This window comes from Eriocheir sinensis, unplaced genomic scaffold (genome assembly GCF_024679095.1).
Source record: "Eriocheir sinensis breed Jianghai 21 unplaced genomic scaffold, ASM2467909v1 Scaffold317, whole genome shotgun sequence".
NCBI classification, from domain to species: domain Eukaryota; kingdom Metazoa; phylum Arthropoda; class Malacostraca; order Decapoda; family Varunidae; genus Eriocheir; species Eriocheir sinensis.
In genome coordinates, this window is record NW_026111629.1 from 353,659 (window position 1) to 381,321 (window position 27,663).

At 42.7% G+C, this 27,663-nt stretch overlaps 1 long non-coding RNA gene across 1 annotated transcript; it reads left to right on the forward strand.

Moving 5' to 3' along the window:
* Positions 1–16,668: 16,668 nt before the first annotated feature.
* Positions 16,669–27,307, forward strand: LOC126991671 (uncharacterized). Its single transcript, XR_007745749.1, has 3 exons — positions 16,669–17,002; positions 21,732–21,834; positions 27,269–27,307. It is a non-coding gene; the product is annotated as an uncharacterized LOC126991671 (long non-coding RNA).
* Positions 27,308–27,663: the final 356 nt, after the last annotated feature.

Here is a 27,663-nt window from a genome sequence, read left to right on the forward strand (position 1 = left end):
AGCATTATTGCCACAAGACACTTAGGCTGAAGGAACAATATTAACTCAACTTTATGTAACCTAATGCACACCACAGTAACCTTTCCTAACATTACTGCCACAAGACACTTAGGCTGAAGGAACAATATTAACTCAACTAACCTAACGCACACTACAGTAACCTTACCTAACATTACTGCCACAAGACACTTAGGCTGAAGGAACAATATTAACTCAACTAACCTAACGCACACTACAGTAACCTTACCTAACATTACTGCCACAAGACACTTAGGCTGAAGGAACAATATTAACTCAACTAACCTAACGCACACTACAGTAACCTTACCTAACATTACTGCCACAAGACACTTAGGCTGAAGGAACAGTATTAACTCAACTAACCTAACGCACACTACAGTAACCTTACCTAACATTACTGCCACAAGACACTTAGGCTGAAGGAACAATATTAACTCAACTTAATGTAACCTAATGCACACTACAGTAACCTTACCTAACATTACTGCCACAAGACACTGAGGCTGAAGGAACAATATTAACTCAACTAACTTAACGCACACTTAAGTAATCTTACCTAACATTTTCGCCACAAGACACTTAGGCTGAAGGAACAGTATTAACTTAATGTAACCTAATGCACACTAGAGTAACCTTACCTAACATTACTGCCACAAGACACTGAGGCTGAAGGTACAATATTAACTCAACTTAATGTAACCTAACGCACACTACAGTAACCTTACCTAACATTACTGCCACAAGACACTGATGCTGAAGGAACAATATTAAATCAACTTAATGTAACCTAACGCACATTACAGTAACCTTACCTAACATTAATGCCACAAGACACTTAGGCTGTGTGTGACAACTAGCTTAATGGTGTGTCGAGATGGTAGCATATAGTAAGGCGTGTTCTTTGGGGCGCCAACAGTGTGTCCGGTTACTGGTTTGGATGTCACGGCCTCAATGGCTCACGGCTCACACGGCCAGGACTCCTTCAAAGCTCCAGGAAACTAATAGCAAAGAGTGGACTGATCCAAACAACTGAAAAAATAGCCACAAATGTGTGTGTGGGAACCTGGGGAGTCGCTGGTCAGGAGTTAGTTATAATATATATGGCTAGGCTTAAAAGAATATATGGCTGGGTTAGTTAAAATATACATATATGACTAGGGCTGAAAATATATGGCTGTGTTAGTTTAAATATATGGCTGGAGTTAGTTAAGAAACCTTATAATACTTAGCAAACCCAACACTAGGGTAAGGTTATGTACTCTCCGATGCTAAATCTCCCACAGATATACTAATTGGACTTTGCCACACAGATGCTGGACTTTGGGGACCCTGGCGGCCATGAGGAGGTGTCCATGGGCGCTGGGCAAGGCCGAGGGCGAGGAGTGCAGCACACTGGATGAGGGGGGCCATGGTAAGGGGTGGAGTGCTTGCTTCAATTCTCTGTTCAGTTATTTTCTTTTCCTTAGGCCAAAAGTTCAGGCTACCAAAAAGGATAATGTTATTCTAAATTTGTCCTAAAAAAAGAAATCATTGCTGGAGTGCCATGCTCTTACTGACGAGCACAAATTAGCATAGAAACACACACACACACACACACACACACACACACACACACACACACACAACCACACACACACACACACACACACACACACACACACACACACACACACACACACACACACACATGCAGACTCACCATTCTGATAGCCCAGTGGGAAAAGCTCTGCTGCGTGGATCTTAGCCCGGTGGTAGCAGCGGGGATCATGTTTGTTAATGGTCCCTCCAAGCGAGAAAAATGAGAAAAAAATCATCACTCACACAAACCATTTCATATTATATATCAACGCATTTGTGATCAGTTTATGCATCATCTAATTTTGGGGGTTTATATTATGGCAAAAATTTGGCCTGTCGCTGCTACACACGGTAAAGACACACATTTGGCCCATCGCTGCTACCGGGCTAAGAAACTACCCTTGGAAATAATCACAACTCCTATGAAAGCCTTGTCATTGTGTGTGTGTGTGTGTGTGTGTGTGTGTGTGTGTATGTGTGTGTGTGTGTGTGTGTGTGTGTGTCTGGGCGTCAAAATGTTTAAGAATCTGGCCCTCCTTCACCATTTCTTATACCCTAATAATTCTCACCATCAGTCAGTTACCACCCCCTTTACCCCTTCCAGGATGGTGCAGGGCTCTCAGGAGATGGACAAGCATAAATAGGGGACCAGAACTCACAGGTGTTCTTCATTGAGTGTGTGAGTGCCGCTGTCGTCTCCATGAACACCTGCTCGGAGGCACCAAGTGAGTAGATGACACTACCCAGAGTGACTGAAACGGGGAGGGCTTTGGGGAGTGAAACAGGGCTTGGGGTGTCTGAGGTACAGTGAAACAGGACTTAGAGAGGAGCTGGGGGAGTGAAACAGGGCTTGGGGAAGTTATATCTAGGCTTGGGGGTGTCTGAGGTTGAGTGAAACAGGCTTACATAAGTTTCTAAGTGTGTGTGTGTGTTTGTGTACTGCCCCTCACACAAGGCATAAAGGTGTATATATATATCCCTACATTTGATATACTCATTTATTAGTTTGCAAGGGATTTGAATTTTTATGTTAAATTTTACTCCCAACAAATTATTTTTATCACAGGGACAAAGGTCTGTAGTAAATGTCTGGGCACCTCAGTTCACCTGTTTGAAAAGCCTCTCATAGTACTTGTTGGGGTGTCCATGGGGTGTTTTGGGATGCTGGTGATAGTTTTAACACGCCCTCTGCACCTTGAATGGGAAAATCACCTATGAAAGCCCTATTAATCTTCACTGTGGCCTTGGGAAACAGTCATAGTAGAAGCTGAAACTCTCGTATAAGTTGCTGTCTTTCCATGGACTGTTTTGTGATGCTGGTTATAGTTTGACATGGCTTTTGCACCTTGATAGGGAAAATCAGCCATGAAATCCTGGATAATTTTCTCTGTGGCCTTGGGAAACAGTTGTAATGGGATATCATTATGTATAACAATATTGACCTAAGAACATTTAATTCTTTATTTTTCCAAGGCATGAGTGACCCCCAAACCCTCCCTTCCACAGGACCCGTCAAGCCAGTCCGCCCTGCAAGACTGCCTGGTCAGGATGGGGTCCAGCCTTGCACAGAACTGCTTGGCTGGCTGGCCAGTGTCACAAGTTGGTGGTGACAAAGTAAAGCCCTCCATGACTGCTACAGCCTGATGGATCTCAAGGTAAGTTATGGGGTGAGAGAGAAGGATGATGTAGCAAGGTAAGGTTCAGTTTATTTTACCCTGCTGCCAACGAGGGAACTTTTGATATGCAGTTTGGAATGTCTGTCAACTTAAGGTGTCTGGTGCAGTTTAGGGAAGGGTTAACTTTCTTGTTTTCAGCCTATGTTAAGAGCAGGGAAAGTGTAGAGTGACAGGACTTAGAGGAAGAGAAGGAAAAGGAATGTCAGTTAGAGAAGGGAGGGAAGGAGGATATGGATAAGGATGGAGTGAGAGAGAAAGGAAGAGAAGGGAAGGAAAGAAATATAAAGAAAAAACTGGAAATGAAAGGAAAATAAAGAGGAAGGAGAATATGCAAATACCAAGATGGAGACAGAGAGAGAAAGGAAAGAAGGAAGGAAATAAATATAAAGAAAAGATTAGGAACAAGAGGAAAATAAATAAAGGATGAGGAGGAGGAGGTAGAAAATACAAATAAAGATGGAGACAGAGAGAGAGAAAGGAAGAATATTCAAATAAAGATTGAGAGGAAGAGAATGGTCATCTGTTTTGTCCCCTGCTAGTTGGGCACTCCTGGTCGCATGTTCCTGAAGTCTCTGCGGGCATGTGGTCCCTGAGTGAAGACGCTCGGCTGTAACTTGGCAGCTAACCACGGGCTGTTCTGGAAAATACTCTCATTGTGATTCCCCCCTCCCAAAATTACCTTAAGTAACTCCAACCAAACCTTACCTAACTTTCCCTAACCTAACCTCACCTATCCTGCCCTGCTCAAGAGTACAGACTTGGGGAATATGCCTCCTGGTAACCCCTGTCATGGCCTGCAGGTGTGTGGTGACCCAGGCTGTGGAGGGTGGCTGCCACACTCACTGCTCCAGCCACTCACAGCTGTACCTCAGGAGCCAGACACCATCTGCTTCACTCCTGCCCAGACTTTGCCACTCACACCCAACAGCTGCTTCATCTTAAGGTAGGACTGCATGATTATTATTATTGTTATTATTATTATTATTATTATTATTATTATTATTATTATTATTATTATTGTAGTTATTATTATTATTATTATCATTATTATCATTATTATTACTATTATTATTATTATTATTATTATTAACCAAGAAACAGGCCCTGCTGGAAAGAGTCAAAGGCTATAAACCAGAGGGTGAGTGACATTGTTATGAACATTAAGAACATTTTCTTCAGTAATCTTTGACAGAATTGCAGTGTTATGATAAATGAAATAATGAAACTTAGGTTGCAAAGCAGCCTGAATCTACGACCTGTTGTTCGTTGTTTTTAGGTCTACAAAAACTTCTTTACTCTCAATTTTAGGCACTTGATACACTAAAGCAATTAATAAATCATGAACACAGACTTTACTTGTTCATTATGTATTTATACCTTGGAGGAAGATTTATACCACTTGGCATTCCAAACCAAAACAAACCTTCTTTTGACCTGTATCGCTTTTCATCAGCTCATCACGGCCATCACTTCTTCTTGTACTAACTCTCCTCTCTGCCTCTCGTAGTTGCTACATTCTACAATTAGGTGTTCCACTGTTTCTTTCTCCCCAGTGTCCTAGACAGCTACAGCCCTTTGTGTTGCTAAGTCTCATACCTGTCAAGCTACTGTGGTGTCTTGCCATAAGATTTTGCGTTAGAGACCATAAGTTTGTGTTGAAAAGACTTCCGACGGACTCAAGCAGGGTGCACGAGATACCCCCCCCACACACACACACTAATCGTAATAGTAACCGTTACTCAGCATGCTCACATGGATTTAAATATGGCGCGTACGATATATTTAAAATTGTTTAAAACAAACATGTTAACCTTCTCACGCACAGTAAGTTTCCAGTAAGTTTCTCTTCCACTCACCATGCATCTCTCAGGCCCGACCAGCCTTTTTTTGCCGCCGCGAAACTCTTACCTTTCAGTATGTATTTTACCATCACAGATATATCGCACCCCAATAAATGTGGTATCAATGGCTTCATAAAGACTTGTACTAGAACATGCGCAAATAAAAATAGAGGAAAAAATATATATAAACAATAGAAGCTCGTTTCAAGTCTCCGTATAGAGTATTGTAGACAATAAATCCTAAGTACCAACTCTTCCCCACTTGCTATCTCTAAATTTTGTGGGCCAACTTTTTCACCCGATTATATGTTTCGAAGCGGAATAAAGTGATGATTCTTATGGTATCCTCAAAATCTTCATTCGCCTATTAGTTCCTGAGTTACTGCAACAAAACTGTATTTTTTCCTCTCCCATCAGAGTAGCCTAACAACTAAAAATCGCTCCATGCTCCTCATTTACGCTCTTTAGAAAGGTTGCCATATGTTATCATTTAGAAACTTATCCCGACAAATGACGCTCCAAATTTGACGCACTTCCACTGAAAACTTAATTTTTAATCAATTTTTTTACTTCTATGACGTGTTTCGCATCATCGTGCGCCAGGACCTTTTACCTTTGATGATGCGAAACGCGTCATCGTGTGCGAGAGGGTTAAAAAAAAAACATTGCCAGCGGAGAAAAAAAATGTAAGATTTTCAACTTACGCCGTAAAACTTGAAAATCGCTGAAATTACGTAAGACTTGACAGGTATGAAGTCTTGGTGAGAGTGAGTTCGGCCCCTCAGCGGCTCCTTTCGGTACTGTGCGGGTTTCGGCCTTTTGAATATCTCATTACCACGAGTTCTACTGACTAGATTCTGTTCGGTACTTTCCAGATTGAACATAAGTAAGTCTTCGTGGAATCTATTGGAAAAATGGTTCAAGCTATACATGCGGCAGGAGATTAGACAAAAATGGGAGAATGGTGTAAGCTTGGGTGCGAGTATTTAGGCTGCTTACACACGAGCGTTTTTGTACGCGCGTCGAACGGACGCACAGAACGCGTCATATTTTTTGTACACGCGTTTGCCCCGCGTTCGCGTTTCTCGCCCTGCCTCCAGCCTACGACCTCCTCTCAGTCACCAACTGTCTCCTCAAGATGGAGGGTGCACGAAAGAAAGCTGAAAATGTTAGTTCATTAATTAATTGTAGTAGGCTACGCGATGTATGCATGCATGTACTATATCAATTCTTTCCAGTAGTATCTATACACATTTACTATAAACAATAAAACTGCTACATCACACCCAAATGCAGTACACACCAGAGTTCTGTCCACATGAGCGGGACGGGATGGGTGACTGGCCTCTCACCCCCAGCTGAAAGTAATGACTGATATGGCAGCAGGACCTGCGTGCGCGCGTAACCGAACGCCCGTGTGCAACCTCCCATTGAAACGAATACCCGGCAAGGACGCGAGCGTCATTATGAACGCGCGCGTCCTTGCTGGCTCCATCGTCTGCGCGGCGTTGCTAGCGCGTGCAACGCGTCGTGTGAAAGGTCCCATTGCACTCCATTGAAAGTTAAAACGTCGCGCACCCGAACGCGCGTACGGAAACGCTCGTGTGTAAGCAGCCTTAGCTTGTAATAACTGAATGGTAGAGTGTTTCTCACCACTTCACCTGAAATATGTTAGCATAAACACTTGGGATCAATGTCTTGTAGACTATAGGCACAGTGCATCATGACTTATCACGTGAGAGATTTTAAAGTGTGCGAGTCTTCATAGCATCAACAGGCCTTGACTCTGTTTTAGTTAAAGTAGCTAGCGATCACTGACAATTTTGGGGGGCCAGAACTCCTCAAATTGTCGCTGACTGTATGGCTTGTCCCATTGCCTCATGCAGTTTGTGTGTGTGTGAGTGTATTCACCTAGTTGTGCCATACGGGAAAAGAGCTGCGCTAGCGCTGTCCCGTCTCCATATCCTCTCTTATCCAACTTTTTCTTAAAATCATGAATGTTTCTTGCACAAACCACCTCCTCCTCCAGTCCATTCCACAACTCAATGCTTCTGTTTGGGAAGCTAAACTTTTTCACATCTTGCCTGCACGTGATCACCCTAAACTTCTCTCCATGTCCTCTCGTTTCTCTCTCGCTCCACACGCACTCCAGATTCTCCACCCTGCTCGCCACCCTGTACACCGCTATCAGGTCTCCTCTTTCTCTTCTTCTCTCCAGGGTTGTGAGCCCCATGCTATTGAGTCTCTCCTCGTAAGTCCGATCCCTAAGTTCTGGTACCATCTTAGTTGCCATTCTCTGCACTCTTTCCAGCTTTTTTATATTCTTCTTTTCGTGAGGAGACCAGACCACTGCTGCATACTCCAACCTTGGCCTTATCATTGTAACTATTAATTTCTTCATCATCTCCTCGTCCAAATACACAAATGCCGTCCTTATGTTCCTCAGCAAATTCATAGTTTGTCCCGTTATCCTGTTGATGTGTTTGTCCGGTGACATGTTTTCTGAGACAGTCACTCCCAAATCTTTTTCTTCCACTCCTCTGCATATTATCTCACTTCCCATCGTATAATCATATTCACATCTTCTACCACTCCTCCCAAACTCTATTTTTTTTACATTTCCCAAGGTTGAACTCCATCTGCCATGTACCACTCCACTCCCATATTTTGTCCAGGTCCCTCTGCAATGCCTCACAGTCCTTCACATCATTGACTCGTCTCAATAGCTTTGCATCATCTGCAAACAAACTCACATGGCTGGTCACTCCCTCCACCATATCATTTATACAAACAGCAAACATTATCGGTGCCAGCACTGAACCTTGTGGGACCCCACTCCTCACTGGGCACCAGTTGGAAGCCTTGTCCCTGATTATTGTCCTCATTTCCCTGTTAGTTAGGAAGTCCTCCAGCCACTTAATCAGTCCATCACCCACTCCACCCCTATTTTTAATTTTCCAAATTAGTCTTCTGTGCAGTACTTTGTCAAATGCCTTTTTCAAATCCAGGTACACTCCATCCCCCCAGCCTTCTCTCTCTTGTATTAAATCTGTCACCCTTGAGTAATAACATAAAAAGTTGATGACACAAGATCTCCCTCTCCTGAATCCAAACTGGCAATCCGAGATAATTCTCTCCCTTTCTAAAAATTCCGACCACCTGTTTTTAAGTAGCCTCTCACATATCTTCGCAGCCACACTAGTGAGTGATACCGCTCTGTAATTTAATGGGTCCTCTCTCTTTCCTCCTTCATAAATTGGTACTATGTTTGCTCTCTTCCAATTTTGTGTGTGTGTGTGTATGTATATATATATATATATATATATATATATATATATATATATATATATATATATATATATATATATATATATATATATATATATATATATATATATATATATATATATCCTAGGAGATTTCAATGTTCACCCCCCGCTTGGGCTTTCATCCGCTTTCTCTGACCATCCTGGTGAACCAGCCTACCACTGTGCTATCCTCAACGACCTAGAGCAGTTGGTCCAGCACTACACGTATTCCTGACCGTCTTGGAGACCCCAACATTCTAGACCTCTTCCTTACCTCAAACCCTTCTGCTTATTCTGTCAAACTGTTCTCTCCGTTGGGCTCCTCCGATCACAAACTTCTTTCTGCATCCTGTCCTATCGCTCCTGTACACCCTCTGGACCCACCGAAGAGGCGATGCTTCTGGCATTTTGCTTCAGCTCGGTGGTACGACCTGAGGATGTACTTTTCTGATTTCCCTGTGGAATGATTATTGCTTCCAGGATAGAGACCCCTCTGTGTGTGCTCAGCGCATCTCAGAGGTGATTGTCTCTGGAATGGAGGCATACATTCTCGTTCTTTCTCTACTCCTCACGCTAAAAGCCTTGGTTTAATCACGCTTGTTCTCGTGCTGTCAATGATAGAGAGGTAGCTCACAAAAGGTACCAGAGCCTTCAAACTAATGCTAATTATGAACTTTACATTTCTGCCCGAAATCGTGCCAAATCTATTCTCCGACTAACCAAAAATTCTTTCATTAATAGAAAATGTCAAAACCTTGCTTTCTCTAACTCTTCCCGTGACTTCTGGCATCTAGCCAAAAACATCTCCTCCAACTTCACTTCTTCATCTTTCCCTCCACTCCTCAGTCCTGACGGCAACACTGCCGTCTCATCTATCTCTAAGGCTGAACTCTTCTCTCAAACTTTTTCTAAAAACTCCACTCTGGACAATTCTGGGCATATTCCTCCTACTCATCCCCCCTCTGACTCCTTTATGCCTGTTATAAAGATTCTTCAAAATGATGTTTTCTATGCCCTCTCTGGCCTCAATCCTCAGAAGGCTTATGGACCTGATGGAGTGCTTCCTATTGTCCTTAAAAACTGTGCCTCCGTCTTGTCACCCTGCCTGGTCAAACTCTTTCGGCTCTGCCTGTCAACATCTACCTTTCCTTCTTGCTGGAAGTATGCCTTCACACAGCCTGTACCTAAGAAGGGTGACCGCTCCAATCCCTCAAACTACCGTCCTATTGCTTTACTTTCTTGTCTATCTAAAGCTTTTGAATCAATCCTTAACCGGAAGATTCAAAAGCACCTTTCCACTTCTGACCTTCTATCTGATCGCCAGTATGGGTTCCACAAGGGTCGTTCTACTGGTGATCTCCTTGCCTTCTTAACTGACTCTTGGTCATCCTCTCTTAGCCGTTTCGGTGAAACTTTTGCTATTGCGCTGGACATATCAAAAGCTTTTGATAGGGTCTGGCACAAATCTTTGCTTTCTAAACTACCCTCCTACGGTTTCTATCCTTCTCTCTGTACCTTTATCTCCAGTTTCCTTTCTGACCGTTCTATTTCTGCCGTGGTAGACGGTCACTGTTCTTCCCCTAAATCTATTAACAGTGGTGTCCCACAGGGTTCTGTCCTATCTCCCACTCTCTTTCTGTTGTTCATTGATGATCTTCTTTCCAAAACGAACTGTCCTATCCATTCCTACGCCGATGATTCCACTCTGCATTACTCAACTTCTTTTAATAGAAGACCCACCCTTCAGGAACTTAACGACTCAAGGCTGGAGGCTGCAGAATGCTTAGGCTCAGCCCTTACTATTATTTCCGATTGTGGCAAGAAGAACCTGGTGTCCTTCAACGCCTCAAAAACACAGTTTCTCCACCTATCCACTCGACACAATCTTCTTAACAACTATCCCCTATTCTTTGACAACACCCAGCTATCACCTTCCTCAACACTAAACATCCTCGGTCTATCCTTAACTCAAAATCTCAACTGGAAACTTCATATCTCATATCTTACTAAATCAGCTTCCTCGAGGCTGGGCGTTCTGTACCGTCTCCGCCAGCTCTTCTCCCCTGCACAGTTGCTGTCCATATACAGGGGCCTTGTCCGCCCTCGTATGGAGTATGCATCTCATGTGTGGGGGGGCTCCACTCACACAGCCCTTCTGTACAGAGTGGAGGCTAAGGCTCTTCGTCTCATCAGCTCTCCTCCTCATACTGATAGTCTTCTACCTCTTAAATTCCGCCGCAGTGTTGCCTCTCTTTCTATCTTCTATCGATATTTCCACGCTGACTGCTCTTCTGAGCTTGCTAACTGCATGCCTCCCCCCCTCCCGCGGCCCCGCTGCACTCGACTTTCTACTCATGCTCATCCCTATACTGTCCAAACCCCTTATGCAAGAGTTAACCAGCATCTTCACTCTTTCATCCCTCACGCTGGTAAACTCTGGAACAATCTTCCTTCATCTGTATTTCCTCCTGCCTACGACTTGAACTCTTTTAAGAGGAGGGTATCAGGACACCTCTCCTCCCGTATTTGACCTTGCTTTCGGCCACCTCTTTGGATTCTTTTTTAGGAGCAGCGAGTAGCGGGCTTTTTTTTTATTATTGTTTTCTTTTTTTGTGTGCCCTTGCGCTGCCTCCAAAAAAAAAAATATATATATATATATATATATATATATATATATATATATATATATATATATATATATATATATATATATACAGTCATTCTGCCGTTCGGAGGGAGGGAGGCAGAGAGGAGGGGAAGGAGAGAGGAGGGAGGAAGGCAGAGAGGAGAGGGGAAGGGAGAGAGGAGGAGGCAATGGACGTTAAGGCGGTGTCCATACTAGCACTTTTTCCGTCGATTAATGCTTATTTCCGTCGAGAATTTTCATCGTTCCGCATGAACTTATCGCATGAATTTGTCAGACGATCAGGACTGTTTCCTGCAAACATTTCCTGTTTCCAAAGACCAAGACTCGAGGATCTCTTCCGCGTGGCTTCAACCTGTCTCAAACGCTCTCCTGCAGTGGACAGCCTTCCTCATCCTGGTGTCATTTCTGGCAATAAGAGGTGTCACTAACTCCAGAAGTCTGTGGTACTGGCTCTTGTCCAACCTGATCCAATTCTTCAGAGTCTGCCAGATCCTCTAAACTCAGCTCTTTAGCCTGTGGTACACACTTTCTCTTTCCCGACGAGCCAACCATGAGCGCATCCATGCACTTTTGGCTTTGATTTAGCTCAATCCTAGGAAGTCTCCACAATACGTATTAGGGTTCAGGAAGCAGCGTATCCTTTGCTGCGGCATGGACTCCATCGTTTGTTTACACTCTTATGGTCTTGTGCCGACGGAAAGTTTCTAGACGACACCGTTTGTGTGTGACAGGCCGTCAGCCAAGATAGCGCGACGATTTTCAGAAAAACGACTGAAAAAGTTGACGGAAAAAAGTGCTGAGTGTGACACCGCCTTCAAGGTTGCTCCTCCCCGGAGGACGTCACGGTTAGACTGTGACGTCATGCTTTTCCTATTGGCCAGCAGCTCACTCCAGGGACGACTGCTATTGGTCCGAGATTTTCTCCATAGCAACATTACATCTCCTAAAAAAAAATTCACGCGCCGCCACACTGCGAGTGTTGCCAGATTAGGCTACTTATCGCAAATTGGGCTACTTCTTTTGGGAACAAAAAGCATGTTTTATATGACGTGTCAAGTGACTTCCCCAAATGCATATTTTCCGCATAGGGTTATAGTCCCGCCGTTCGCGGTTTCGCGCATCGCGCCCGAAGTCAGGAACCGGGGAACGAAATACTGCAATATATATATATATATATATATATATATATATATATATATATATATATATATATATATATATATATATATATATATATATATATATATATATATATATATATATATATATATATATAAAACCAAAAAACATTAAAACAAAATAAACATCCTTTTTTTTTACCGTGTTTTTTTTTCCACCCTGTCTCAACTGTATATTTATGAACCATTATTTGCAGGATCAGCGATGTGGAACCAGCTGTACCACCACCACACCACCACCACCAGAGCCACTCACTGCCACAAGAAGGAAGGAAGCAGGTATGTATTATTATTATTATTATTATTATTATTATTATTATTATTATTATTATTATAATTATTATAATTATTATATTATTATATTATTATTATTGTTGGGCTGTTAAAGCCCAACCAACAGGTCCTGTTGGCAGTAAGGGCAGACACCAGTACTGGTATTGGCAGTACTGTGTGACACAGTCAGGGCACCAGTCTGCTCATCAGTCTGGTGCTGTTGTAGAGTCAGTACTGTTAGGACCTGTCCTGTACTGGTACCTGCCCAGGCCAGCCCTACCCCCAGCTGGACCTGTGTGTTCAACCCTTTTAATGCTAAACCCTTGCAGCGAGGACCAGCGTAACTTGCCGGTGGTGCTAAACCCTCGCTGTGATGACCAGTCGCACTCAAATTTCAAGCGTATGAGAGTGTTCCAACACTATTTCTCACCCCACAGCACTGCCAATTGAGTGGGTTTTCCTCAAAATTTGGTGGAAAATCATATCAGCCTAGAGCGGAAAAGCGCAGAAATTCTACGGACGAGTAACTGGTGGATGTTGTTGTCCAATATTGCAGTATTTTTGCATAGCTTCACCTCACTGATTTTTTGACCATATAGTTGTAAATTTTGCATTTGGCAATACTGCCCTGCCAGCACCCCATCATCAAGAGAGCTACTCAGTAATTGCCTTACGGTTGACCGTCACGCACGCACAAATGTACGTCTTGATGGTGCGCAACTCTAACCGTGCCTTGTACGTTTGCAGGAGAGGCTATATAACCGAATCATATAGATCTTGGCCTCTTCTTTCCAAAGGTGTTTTTGTATTTTGGCTGCGGTGAATTGTTTTTGAGATACAGCGGTTGAAAGAGCGAGCACTAGCGTCACTTGCTGAACGTGCCTGTACATTTGCAGGAGAGGCTTACATTACCGAATGTTATAGATCTTGGCCTCTTCTTTCCAATGTTTTTTTTTGTTTTTTAGCTGTGATGAATAGTTTTTGAGATGCTGAGGTTAAAAGAGACCCCCTCCCCCAGCTGGGCTGCCCGAGTGCGCCTGGGGGATAGTCTCGCTGCGAGGGATTAGCAATGAAAGGGTTAACTGCTGCTGGCAGGTATGATTCAGTGTTCAGAACACTGATCTCTAAATCTAAGGATTGGTTAAGTCTGTGCAAAGCTTGAAGCCACAGCCAGCTTTGGTTCCCTGGGCCCATGTAAGGTTTGGGACGTCAGTGAGTGGCAGGCAGTGATGAAACACTGCTGCCTTACAAATTTATTGAATATTTTAATGCCCTCACTACCATGTGTTTATGCCAAAACAACACTGGCTGCCTGTTTTGCCTGCCCAAAACAAAGGAAATGTCACCTCCTGCCTGTAACATGCTCTAAGTACTGATGGGTGTAATATTTTGAAAGTGTTACTTGATTGTGTTGGAAATGCTGCAAGCCACAGTAATAATGATGTCTGCAACATTTATTTAATGGCTGACACAACAAAATCAGACATAGCATTGTTGTCTTGCAAGATTTGAAGCAAAACAGTTACTCTATTGGATGGTGACCAAAGAAAACTGTCACACCTGGTGACTTGTAAACTGTAACACTTGTTCTTCCTCAAGTCAGCCCAGTAATACTTAACACATGCCAGTGTGTACAGCATGATACTACAGCCAAGGAATTATTGTTTTGTGCCAAGTATGGGAACAGATAGTGTTTACTTTCACTTAATGGGATAACAAACCATTAGTTAGGGCACTCAGTACACTTGTAATGGAGTGTGTTAGCACGGACACACTCGGCCAGTGATGAGTCGTGAATGTTTCCCTCAACAGCTGAGGCCCCGGCCTTCAGGACTCCTGCCCGGCCCACTACAGAGAAAGACACCAACAGGTCACTGCTTTGTACACTCTCCACACTTTTATCTCCTCATCTATATAGAAAGAAGTATTCACTAGTAAATGATGCCCATGGAAGGGAAACTTAAGCACCTGAACTTGAAGATGAAGGAAATGTCTGAGGCTTCATGGTGAGGACTGTTTCAGGGACGAGCTGTTTGTAAGGAATTTTTGTAACTTACAGTACACTATGTGTGTCCAATGGTGTTTCTTGCAATCATCATCCTTTCCTTTGAATTGGCCAGTGTCCCCATGAAGCTTTGGTGTTGATGAAGACATTCTCTGGGTCAGCCTGTGTGCATATTGCGGTAAATACAGGAACGTGTGAGTCCACAGCTATACAAAACACTGAACCCGCGATTATGTGATCACAGGTGTACAGTTAACATGGGCATGGACACTTGTGGACAGAAGTGAAGACAGATTGCAGAACAGCCTGGCAGGACTGGCAACTCATCCCTGACCTTACTTGGACATTTCCTTCAAGCCAATAAACTGGCCCTGAGAGATATATGTCATGCCCCAAGAGCATACTTTTCTATTTCCTCTATTTCCCAACACGTCCTCTGTGTGTATCGAAACACACGAGAAATTAATCAAGATCATGGTATTCGCCGGCTGCCTGGGATTGAACCCGCGACCAGCGTGATGGAAGAGCCACTCCTTACCGAGTCGGCCAAGAGGTACCCACTGGCTAAGTGGGTTATGGAGGCTCGTTCATCAGGCATAGTCGCCACTACACACATATATATATATATATATATATATATATATATATATATATATATATATATATATATATATATATATATATATATATATATGTATGTATATATATATATATATATATATATGTATATATATATATATATATATATATATATATATATATATATATATATATATATATATATATATATATATATATATATATATATAACGCCGTCTAACAACTGTTTTTGAAGATAAGCACACGATGTGAGCTAAATCATTTGAAGGTTGTCTTCAGTACTGAAGACAACACATGACATTACAGTTGCATTTTCTAAACAAATGAATGTATAATTGTAATTCAGGTACTACTACGTTATTTTACCGTGTTTTACATCACAACGTTTAGGAGGGAACATTATAACATAAACAATAAATACACGTTATCTTCAAATGTAGGAAACATTCTGAGAGCAGCGACATCACTTCATATCGCTACTGTACATCTGCAACATGTTGTCTTCATTTACAAAAATAAGATGATCATTTAAAAGTGTATAAGATTAGGAGTAAAGAAATTATACATGTGAAGAACATTGAAAGGTAAATAAGAAATAATAAAAAGCATAAAAAGATACAAAATACAGAAAGATTTGTTCAATGCCGCAACAATTTTACCAAACACTGAGTTGAGTCTGGAAACTTGCTTCACTGCTGGATGGTTTATATTTTATGGGTTTTTTTCCTTACAGTAAAGGACGTCGCTCAAGGTCAAAAAGAAAGATAAAACAGACTTTCCTTCCTTCATATGCACAAGAAGTGCTTTCATAAACAAAATTCTCTTATTCGGAGTGTTAGGGAGAGGGTTAGCGGTCTCCCTCATACTTGTGACAGGTGTACAGGGGCCCACAGACATGCTCCCTTCCTCCAGACATGTGGACATGGGGAAATGGTTCTCAGGTCTATGTTTTTAACTGCATCTGGCTCCCAATATAACCCAGCATCACTCTGTACCTGTCTTCTTAAATGTGTGTGTCTCCCATTACTACAACCATTTCCCAAGGCCACAGGGAAGACTGACTAGGTTTGTTTCCATGGGTGACTTTTCCATTGAAGGTGCAAAAGCCATGTATCATCACAAAAATACTACGTGAAAAGCCTAGCAAATTCTATAAGAGACTTGTCATCTCCCATTATGACTATTTTCCAAAGCCACACTGACTAGGTTTGTTTCCATGGGTGTTTCTTCAGATGAAGGTGTGCAGAAGCCATGTATCACCACCATCACAAAACACTCCTTCAAAAGCCTGGCCAGTATATCTTTGCCTACCTACAATTTTCCGCTTCACAATATTTCACTTTGTATAATTTCTGCCTCCTCCTCCTTGTCCTGCCCTGCCCTTCCAACCTCTCTCTCTCTCTCTCTCTCTCTCTCTCTCTCTCTCTCTCTCTCTCTCTCTCTCTCTCTCTCTCTCTCTCTCTCTCTCTCTCTCTCTCTCTCTCTCTCTCTCTCTCTCTCTCTCTCTCTCTCTCTCTCTCTCTCTCTCTCTCTCTCTCTCTCTCTCTCTCACAGAAATAAAAGAGTAAAATAAACTGAATTAAAATCAAAATCCTTCTTGTGTCGCTTGTGCTTCCCAACAAACACACACACACACACACAAAAATACATATATAAAATAAATCCATAAAGGTGTTTATCTTATTTTTCTTCTTTCAATATAATTTTTTTCTCCTTTTTTATTTGCTATTTTTTTTCTTTTCATGAATTTATTGCTATCTCTATTGTTTACACAGGAAGAAGAAGAAGAAGAAGAAGAAGAAGAGGACACACAGAGAGAGAAGAGGAGGAAGAAGAAGAGGAAGGATTTGTAATATGGCAGACATCAAACCAATGGTGAGTGTTAAATATTTTCTTTTCCTTCTTTCCTTCCCTCCTTCCTTCCTTCCTTCCCTCCTTCCTTCCTTGCTTCCTTCCTTCCTTCCTTGCTGGTTAAGTATGATGGATAGATGCTTATAAGTATGATTATTAATGGTGAGTGATGTAGGCACTTATGGCACTTGGAGTTGGTCTGACAACAGTTCCTTCTTAATTTTGTTAAGCATATAGGCAATTAGGTGCCGTACAGTACTGTTTTATTTTCTCCTCCTCGGTCAGGCCGCCGCTATCCTAGGTCAAAGGTCAGGAGTCTTGGGGCGTGTGTAACCTTATAGGAGGGAGTGATGTGTGCTCATAAAACGGTGACGTCTCCTTAATTAATGTGTTTCAACTTTCACACAAAATCTGGAACTCCGTCGTAAGTCAAGGATCCCTCCCTGTACCTGAAGTGTTCAGGGCAGACACCTGAAGGCTTGGTTCCTCTCCAAGCCACGCCTCTTCTTACATCCATTTCCCATGATGTGGTGATGTTAGGCGCACGTATGACACCCCAATGTGCCACCAATGTACGCAAACCTGTCCAATGTACGTCAGGTGTCACTCTTCCCCAAGGGACGCCGCCAGTATCACCCCAGAGAAACATTCAACTTTTTGCCCTCAATGATCCTGGCTTGCCAACTGTACCCCAAGGTTCATGAGGTTAAAATGATATCTTTTTACCCATTCTGTACCCATAGGCATGCGTCTGGGGGGATGAATTCTGTCTGTCTGAAAGATGTTTTGCCTGTAAACTCAAACACGTGTATATACAGATGGATAGATAGGTATATATAAGATTAGGTAAGGTTCACCCCTGAAGGACGGCCTGGAGGGGGAGTTTCTGCTTGTGTGCCTGGTGATAAAATTGTCTAAAAAGGTGTTCTTCGTCGGTGCCCTGTGTGGCAATTGGAGCTCAAAACACAATAGTTCATAGTGCCTGTACACCGCCAATCTTTTATTTACATGGTGAAAGTAACTACAAGTAACTCAGTTGCTGCTCACCAGAGATATCATGTTCAGAAGTAGTACAAATTTTTGCGGGAAATCAAATGACGGTAATTCCTGCACCCCACCTTTCTGCCTTTGTCTGCCTGAGCAGGAATTACCCTCAGCCTTCCTTTAAGGGTTAACTTAGGTATAATTATGTCATGCCCCGAGAGCTTCATTTCTATTTCCCCTATTTCCCAACACGTCCTCTGCGTGTATCGAAACACACGAGAAATTAATCAAGTTCAGGGTATTCGCCGGCTGCCTGGGATTGAACCTGCGACCAGCGTGACGGGAGAGCCACTCCTTACTGAGTCGGCCAAAGAGGTGCCTCCTAGCTAAGTGGGTTATGGAGGCTCGTTCATCAGGCATAGTCGCCACACTGTATATACAGTATATATGTATATATATATATATATATATATATATATATATATATATATATCTATATATATATATATATATATATATATATATATATATAGATATATATATATATATATATATATATATATATATATATATATATATTCACGCCCAGTCAGTCAGTCAGTCAGTCAGTCAGTGAAAACAAATGAGCAATGGACAGCAACAAGTGCTGACAACAATGTGTGGAAGGGAATGCACCGGCACACCTTTTACCTGTGTTAGTTTACCCAGTTAGCGTATCAACCCAGAGGGTCAGAAATCCACGGGGACCGACCCAGAATAGTTTTATGCATCAATCCAGGACGTTAATATATAATGGAAAATAGCCAAGTGTTCGTGAGTGTCAGTGCTGACACAGCTTATGGGGTCGAGGGGAGATGGCCCCCAGCTAGGTAGGTTAAGTTAGGTTTTGCTTGGTTACTGTAAATTTATTGGGCATTCAGCAGTGTGGGGTGCAGAAATATGCAGCGAGGGACGGGGCGGCGTGCGTGGTCCAATCCGCCGCCGTCCAGTGTTGTGAGAAATACTCCTGGCAGAAATAAGTGGCTCTGGTGTCCACCACGCAGGGGGAATACACGGCAGGAGAACATTACTTTGCCTGGTGTTGTTCTAGTTTGTCCACTTGTGATCTTTGTGAGCGCTGAGTGAAAAGTAGAAACAGTGGGAAAGTTGAACTATGAGTTATTTTGCAATGCAGCTGCGGGCTGCTGTGGGTATACAACAGGCAGCCTCGGTGCCCTGCAGTCCATCGCCAGCTGTGCTGAGCTGCTATGTAGATAACGTGCACACAACATACTCAATAATAAAACTCTATACCGATGTTTATTAGGTTCGTCGGTAATATATATATTTTTTTTTCCGCTGCTTATAATGTACTTTTGGCGTTAGCGGACTAAGCTTCCCCCCAAGTTAGTTTGTTATATGGAGGGTTTACTGTATGTGTGCCTTCTTGGTGTCCTGCGGGGCTTGGCGAGGGAGGCAGCGATACAAAAACTGTAAGGCATTGCTGCCCATATATAACTTTTCCCATAAGAATATGTATTCCTACTACACAAACTCATTTGTCGCCCACATAGTCACACAGTAGTAGCCGTGCTTATTGTATATATGAAGGCTAGGTAAGGGAAGCTAAGGTTGTTAGGTATAATGAATATATATATAGAGAGAGAGAGAGAAAAAATGAACCCCAAAAAGATGTATGTGAAGGTTGGGTTACAGTGAAATCAAATTGTGGAGTCCGTTCTGGCGTTGGCTCCCGTGAGTCCATTTCTCCCCTCTGCTCTGCCACACAGTCCCAACACCTATTTTTTCCTCTCATTTGTTACCTACAGCTTACATATGAGAGGAAGAGATAGGTGTTGGGACTGTGTGAAAGCTGAGAAAAGAACCTACAGAACCTCGACATATTTGGAAGACTTGAGGTAAGGTTGAGTTAGGTGTAAAGAAAATGCTCCAAGTCTTCCATCAGTCCTAAATGATCCAAGTGAACTGAGTCATGGATCTAGGTTTTATAATATAACACTAAACACATAAATAAAAATAGATGTATATGAAGGTTGGGTTAGGTAAGGTTGAGTTAGGTATAAAGAAAATGCCCCAAGTCTTCCATCAGTCCTAAATGATCCAAGTGAGCTGAGTCATGGATCTATGTTTTATAATATAACACTAAACACATAAATAAAAATAGATGTATATGAAGGTTGGGTTAGGTAAGTTTGAGTTAGGTATAAAGAAAATGCCCCTATTTACAAGTCTTCCATCAGTCCTAAATGATCCAAGTGAGCTGAGTCATGGATCTTATAGTATAACACTAAACACACAATACCTGCTACTGAAATAAACAAAAAATAGAATGGAATAGACATAGAAAGGACAGTTTGGGCACAGCGATTCTTAAGGTGTGTGTTACCGGGCGCTGGCAACCTGCTGCGTCAGATTGCACGGATAATTTATGGTAGTGGCCTCTGCGCAGGAAACACTCGTCGGGCTCAGTAATAAATAACAACATATAACAATAGCAAATAGTCACACCACGGTTTACCAGCATAATTTGTAATGTTATTTTGCTTACAAACAACAAAGCCAGATTGTCGTACACGGCTTCTCATATTTACCAATTTTCAACCCCAAAAACATCTGGACCCAATAACTACATTAATTTACAGTTCTCAATAAAATAATTAATTCCTGCTGTTTCTTGTCCATAGTTAAGCATCAGAAACCAGTAAATAGGGTCCTCTGAGTACGACAATCTGGCAAGCTGGCTCACAAACCCCAAAAACTCACAAACCAAAATGAATGCACACTGTACTGCTCAAAACACCAAGAACACACACTACAGCACAGGCGTAAGTGTTCAGGAGGGCTTGAGTGCCACCTCTGTGAGTGTACAATGCTGACCGAGACCCCATCCACATTGTTTTATGCTCTGAGCACGCTCATCTTGCAGCGAACAAAAGGCTGCCGCCTTCAATTTGTACAAGCAGGATGCTGCTCCTACACCACTTGTATTTAAATCATTAATTACTCACTTATTTTTAAATGATCTTTTGGCATCAAAGAATGTAAACTAAGTTTTTATAAAAGGTCATTTTAGACTTAAATGGAGGAAGTAATGTATGCCCTGTAACTTACGTGTGTGATGAATTACTTAAAAGTTCTCTGGCATCCCTACTGCTGAGACGTTAAATGGATTAGTTTTGTTAAAATGGTCATCATGAATCTTGGAATTAGTTTAATTTATTTATTACATTTTTCTTGATTTTCCCTCTCATGGTACTTTTTCAAAGCAATTACTGAACTTACTTCAAAGTTTAATAAATTAATTTGCTTTAGCCAGAATTTTAAAAAATCAATAATTATATAAGGAAATTGTACAATCCCAAAACTTTCCAATATTTTATTTGCTGGGTAACTTTTCTAAAGTAAATAATCATCAAATATCAATACGGATACAATGACAAAGAGCCACCTTGATAGTAGTGGCCATAGAGTGGCATTTTGAAAATAGAGTTGCTATCCAAGGTTACCGTAAGCTCCTACATGTATGGCATGTCATAAACTGCCTACAATTTTATTAGTGGTACAGTGTTGCTGTGTTGAGTGGGGATATCCCCTTCCAAGGTGCAGAACTTTATATTTTTTCTTCTGTGAACTGTAGCAGCCACTTTTTGTTTCACTCCTGCAGCTTGGTGATGTATTCTTGTAGGAAATCAGCAGTCATGGGGTTATGAACACCCAAATTCTTTATTTTTTCGGAGGCAAAATCACTCCCAAGCTTCCCTTTCCGTAGGAGCTGACCAGCCGCCCCAGAGAGCCCAGCGACCACACCCTGCAAGACAGCCTGCTCATCCTGGGACACACACAGCCTCACCGTTCAGGCAGGAGACTGACGGGTAGGTCACGCCTGGAGAGAGAGAGAGAGAGAAATAGTGAAGATGTGTAACAATTGGCTTTTGAAATAATGCATAATCCCTTCCCTTCCCTTCCCTTCCTTTCCCTCCCCTTCCATTCCTTTCCCTTCCCTTCTCTTCCGATCATTTCCCTTCCCATCCCTTCCCTATCCTTCCTTTCCCTCCCATCCCTTCCCATCCTTTCCCTTCCCATCCCTTCCTTCCTTCCTTCCTTTCCCTCCTTCCCTTCCTTCCCATCCTTTCCTTCCCATCCTTTCCTTCCATCCCTCCCATCCTTTCCTTCCCATCCTTCCATCCCTTCCATCCCTTCCTTCCTTCCTTCCCTTCCCATCCCTTCCTTCCCTTCCTTCCTTTCCTTCCCCTCCCTTCCTTCCCCTTCCTTCCATCCTTCCCCTCCATCCCCATCCCTTCCCTTCCTTCCTTCCTTCCTTCCTTTCCATCCCCTCCTTCCCATCCTTTCCTTTCCTTCCTTCCTTCCTTCCTTTCCATCCCCTCCTTCCCATCCTTTCCCTTCCTTCCTTCCCTCCTTACCATCCTTCCCTTCCATCCCTTCCCATCCTTTCCCTTCCCATCCTTTCCCTTCCCATCCCTTCCCTTCGACCCTTACCGACGAAGATTGTTTATCACCTCAACCGCCGGAGGTTAGAAGGACCGAAAAGATGTTAAGTGGCGTGCTCATCGTTGAAAGTGACATTTTATGCACAATTGAAAAGATTAAAGTAAGCAAAGCTCCTGGTCAGACAAAATTACCCCTAGGGTCTTAAAAGAAATCAAACATCAAATTTGTAAACCGCTCTCCATCATATTCAATAAATCTTTAACAGCTGGAAAAGTTCCGTCGGATTGGAAACTTGCAAATGTCACACCAATTTTCAAAAAGGGGGACAAGTCTCATCCAGGAAACTATCGACCAATTAGCCTGACATCTATTGTTTGTAAGTTAATGGAAGTATCATTCGCGACAATATGGTGAAATTCTTCGAAGAAAATAGTATAATAAATAATTCGCAACATGGCTTCCGTAGTAAACGTTCGTGTTTGACTAACTAACTTGATTTTTTTCACTATATTTTTGAGGTGTTCGATGAAGGCAGATCAGTAGATATCATATATCTGGATTTTCAAAAGGCATTTGATAAGGTCCCCCACCAACGATTGCTCAGCAAACTACTGGCGCACGGTATCTCGGGTAACATTCACAATTGGCTTGCGGACTGGCTCTCTGAGCGGAAACAGAGAGTAGTTCTAAACGGTGTTACATCTAACTGGCTCGATGTCAAAAGCGGCGTACCTCAAGGATCAGTGCTTGGCCCCATGCTCTTCTTAATTTATGTTAATGATATCAATGATGGGCTCACTTGCAAAGTATCAAAATTTGCTGATGACACAAAAATTGCTAGTAAAGTAACTGCGACACTCGACGAAGAAGCTTTACAATCAGATCTAGATCGACTTGCACGTTGGGCCAATCAATGGCAAATGAAATTTAACGTTGACAAATGTAAAGTGTTGCACATCGGAAAAAATAACAATCGCGTTCGGTACGTAATGAATGGCCTACAACTTTCTGCAGTAAGTAAAGAAAAGGATCTTGGAATCACTATATAAAGCGATTTAAAGCCCGGTCAGCATTGTTCAGAGGTAGTTAAAACTGCAAACAAATTGGTTGGCTTCATTGGACGAGTCTTTAATAATAAATCGGAAAAAGTAATATTAAAACTGTATAATTCGTTGGTACGACCCCGTCTAGAGTACTGTGTACAGTTTTGGTCTCCGTACTACAGAAAAGACATAGAAAAGATGGAACGGGTCCATCGAAGAGTAACAAAGATGATTCCTAGGTTGAGAAATTTGTCATATGAACAAAGACTTAAAGGACTAAATTTATTCAGCCTATCAAAACGAAGAATGCGAGGCGATCTAATAGAAGTGTTTAAAACGTTTAAAGGATTCAGTGATATTAATGCGGAAGATTACTTTGCAATTGATCGATCAAATAGAACAAGAAGAAATCACAATTTGAAGATAAGTGGTAAAAGATTCTCGTCGCACGAAGCTAAACACTTCTTCTTCAATCGAGTTGTTAATGTTGGAACTCTCTACCTTGTGATGTCGTTGATAGTACAACAGTTACGGCCTTCAAGAATAGATTAGACAAGTGTTTTGAATCCAACCAGCAACTAAGATATTACTCATTGTCGTAATAACGTTAAGTTCTTTGGAATACTGGTGTCCTTGTCCGCCTTTATCACCCGGTTAGTGGTAGCAGTAATGGTAGTTCTTTCCTCTTTCCTACATAAATTCCATGCAGTTTTTCCATGCTGCATGGTTCTTTTCCTTTCCTGCCAGCTTTGGCTGGAGGGATGGGGGTGGGGAGGAGCCTTCGCCTTTGCTGTCCTTCATCTTCCACCTTTGATTAGATAGTTAGTGTAGCTTGTCTGAAACAACCTCATGGGACCAGCAGGTCTGCTGTTGTTTGTTCTTTCTTTGTGTTCTTTTGTATTCCTTTGTTCCTTCCATCCCATCCCATCCTTTCCTTCCTATCCCTTCCCATCCTTCCCATCCTTCCCTTCCTTCCTTCCCTTCCTTCCATCCTTCCCTTCCTTCCTCCTCCCTTCCCATCCTTTCCCTTCCTTCCATCCCATCCATCCCATCCATCCTTCCCATCCATCCATCCTTTTCCTTCCATCCTTCCTTCCATCCCTTTCCTTCCTTCCTTTCCTTCCATCCCTCCTTCCTTCCTTCCCATCCTTCCTTTCTCTTCCCATTCCTTCCTTCCCATCCATACCTTTCCTTCCTTCCATCCTTCCTTCCTTCCATCCTTCCTTCCCATCCCTTCACTTCCTTTCCTCCTTTCCTTCCCATCCTTTCCTTCCTTCCCTTCCTTCCATCCATCCTTTCCTTCCTTCCTTTCCTTCCCATCCTTCCCTGCCCATCCCTTCCCATCCCATCCTTTCTCTTCAATTCCTTCCTTCCATCCCTTTCCTTCCTTCCATCCTTCCCATCCATCCTTCATTTCCTTCCTAACCCTCTCTTCCTTCAAAACCTTCCATCCTTCCCTTCACTTTCCTTCTCTTCCTTCCTTCCTATCCTTCCTTCCTTTCCTCTCCATCCCTTCCATCCTTCTCTTCCATCCTTCTCCTCCATCCCCTCCTCCTCCCCTCCATCCCTTCTCTTCCTTCCATATCTTCTCATCCCATCCCTTTCCAATCCTTCCCATCCCTTCCCTTCTCTGACACCCAGCATGGCTTCAGAAACAAGCGCTCTTGCCTAACGAATTTATTAGACTTCTTCCAAGGTATATATAAGAACTGGGATGCCCACATCCCCAGTGATGTTATATACCTGGACTTTCAAAGCCTTCGACAAGGTACCACGAGCGACTCCTTGAAACTGCACTCGGCGGGCATCGGAGCCAATCTGATCGCGTGGATAAGAGATTGGCTCACCGACAGAAAACAACGAGTACTACTCAACGGACAGCCTTCCGATTGGCTTCCAGTCACTAGTGGAGTGCCTCAAGGGTCAGTGCTGGGACCCATCCTCTTTATCATGTATATCAACGACCTAGAATCAGGACTGAAATCCACAATATCGAAATTTGCTGACGACACCAAGGTGGGTGGAGATGCCCTCACAAAGACCGACTGCGAAATCATTCAGAAAGACCTCAATCACTTTATATAATTGTCGGAAAAATGTCAAATGTCTTCTAATGTTGACAAATGCAAAGTCATGCACATTGGATCCAGAAATAGTAACCACACATACATCATGAATGGGAGACCTCTGCAAGCGATGCAGGAGGAAAAGGATCTTGGAGTCACTATCAGCAGTGACCTGAAACACGCGAATCACTGTAAAAAAGCATACAACAAAGCCAACACTATGCTCGGGTTCATAGCGAGGAACTTCGAGTGTAAAACACCAGACGTGATGCTATCCTTGTATAATTCCATGGTAAGACCGCACTTCGAGTATGCAGTACAGTTCTGGTCTCCTAATTACAGAAAGGACATTGCTTTGCTGGAAAGGATTCAACGACGCGCCACAAAGATGATTCCAACCTTAAGGGCTCACCCGTACGAGGAACGACTCAAGCGACTCAATCTCTTTACATTGGAGAAAAGACGCCTACGAGGGGATATGATTCAAGTCTTCAAGTACCTGAAAAAGTTCAATAACATCGATTACTCCAAATTCCTTGAACTGCAAACCAACCTAAGAACTAGAAATAACGGCTTACCCATTCAGTCGAGTCGATGTAACACAGACATTGGAAGGAGTTTCTTTTCAAACCGAGTCATCCGCCACTGGAACAATCTTCCCTCAGAAGAAGTAAATGCGAATACCATCAACTCCTTCAAATATAGAATCGACCGTCACTTCGCTGCGTCGGGAATAAACTGAATATTGAGGTGTTGTCATCTGCTCCTCAATATTGAGGTGCTTTCATCTGCTCCTCAATATTGAGGTGCTTTCATCTGCTCCTCAATATTGAGGTGCTTTCATCTGCTCCTCAATATTGAGGTGCTTTCATCTGCTCCTCAATATTGAGGTGCTTTCATCTGCTCCTCAATATCGAGGTGCTTTCATCTGCTCCCCAGGCCCCAAGTGGCTGTCAGGCAGATTAAATCACTGCGGGTGACCTCGTAATGAGCCAATATGCTTTATGTTGCCTGCACTTCCATATGTCCATGTTTCCTTTTCTCTCCCTTTTTCTTCCACTACTTTCTCTCCCTTCATTCCCTCTCTCTTATCTCCCTCCTCCTCCTCCTCCTCCTCCTCCTCCCTCTTTCTTCCTGTCTTTCCCAGTTCCTGTTATTTATTCCCTAATGTTTCTTTCTCTCCCTTCTCGTTCTTCCCTTCTCCCTTTCCTTCTTTCTCTCCCTTCCTTTCCCTCACGCTCCCTTTCTCTCCCCTCTTTCTGTTTCCTCCCTTCTTTCCCTTTCTTTCTCTCTTCCCTCACCTCTATAGTCATTTTCTCTGTCCCTCCCTCCCTCCCTCCCTCCCTCCCCGTTCTACTGGTTTTTGGGAACTTAAAATACAGTTTGATAGGTATTACATTATCAATAGCATCATCTTGTTGCAGAAAAAACTAGTACACTTTTTTGGGGAAATAATAGACATTTTCTCTTCCTATTATTCAGCCCTCACTATGATGCCCTTAAGGCGTTCAAGTCCTAGGCAGGAGGAAATAGCCAAGGCCTCCCAGCTGTTGATAAGTGTGCTGGGATATGTTACAAGAGTGAGGGTAACATGGCAGGGAAGGACTTAGCCATGTTACAGCAGGGCTCAGGCTCAGGGTTTTAATGGTGCTGTTTTGACGTTAGGATGTGAACTGAATGTACTATTGTTATGGCACCAAGGATCAATGTTTACACAGTCCATTAATTCCTAACCTGATTTGTTGCAGGACGAGAACAACAACAACAACAACAACAAGAGGAGGAGGGAGGAGGGTGAGTACAGGAGTGACTGGTGAGTGTTCATTTATCATTAATTTCCTTGTTCCTTCTTGTGTTCAGTTTATTCCTACAATAGTTTCTTTTGTGATAAATTCCTTGCCTTCTTTTTTTCCCCATGTACACCTCCGTCTTCTTCCTATCACATTACACGCTCCATTTTTTTTTCCATGTACAGCTCCGTCTTCTTCCTGTTACTTTCCACACTCCTCCGTCTGTCCCCCTCGTCTGGTATTGTTTCATTGAACATTCCTTTTGTTTGTAGTGTGTGTGTGTGTGTGTGTGTGTGTGTGTGAGGTGGTGTGGCGTGGTGTGGGTCAGGTCACCTCCCCTAAGGGACAGGCAG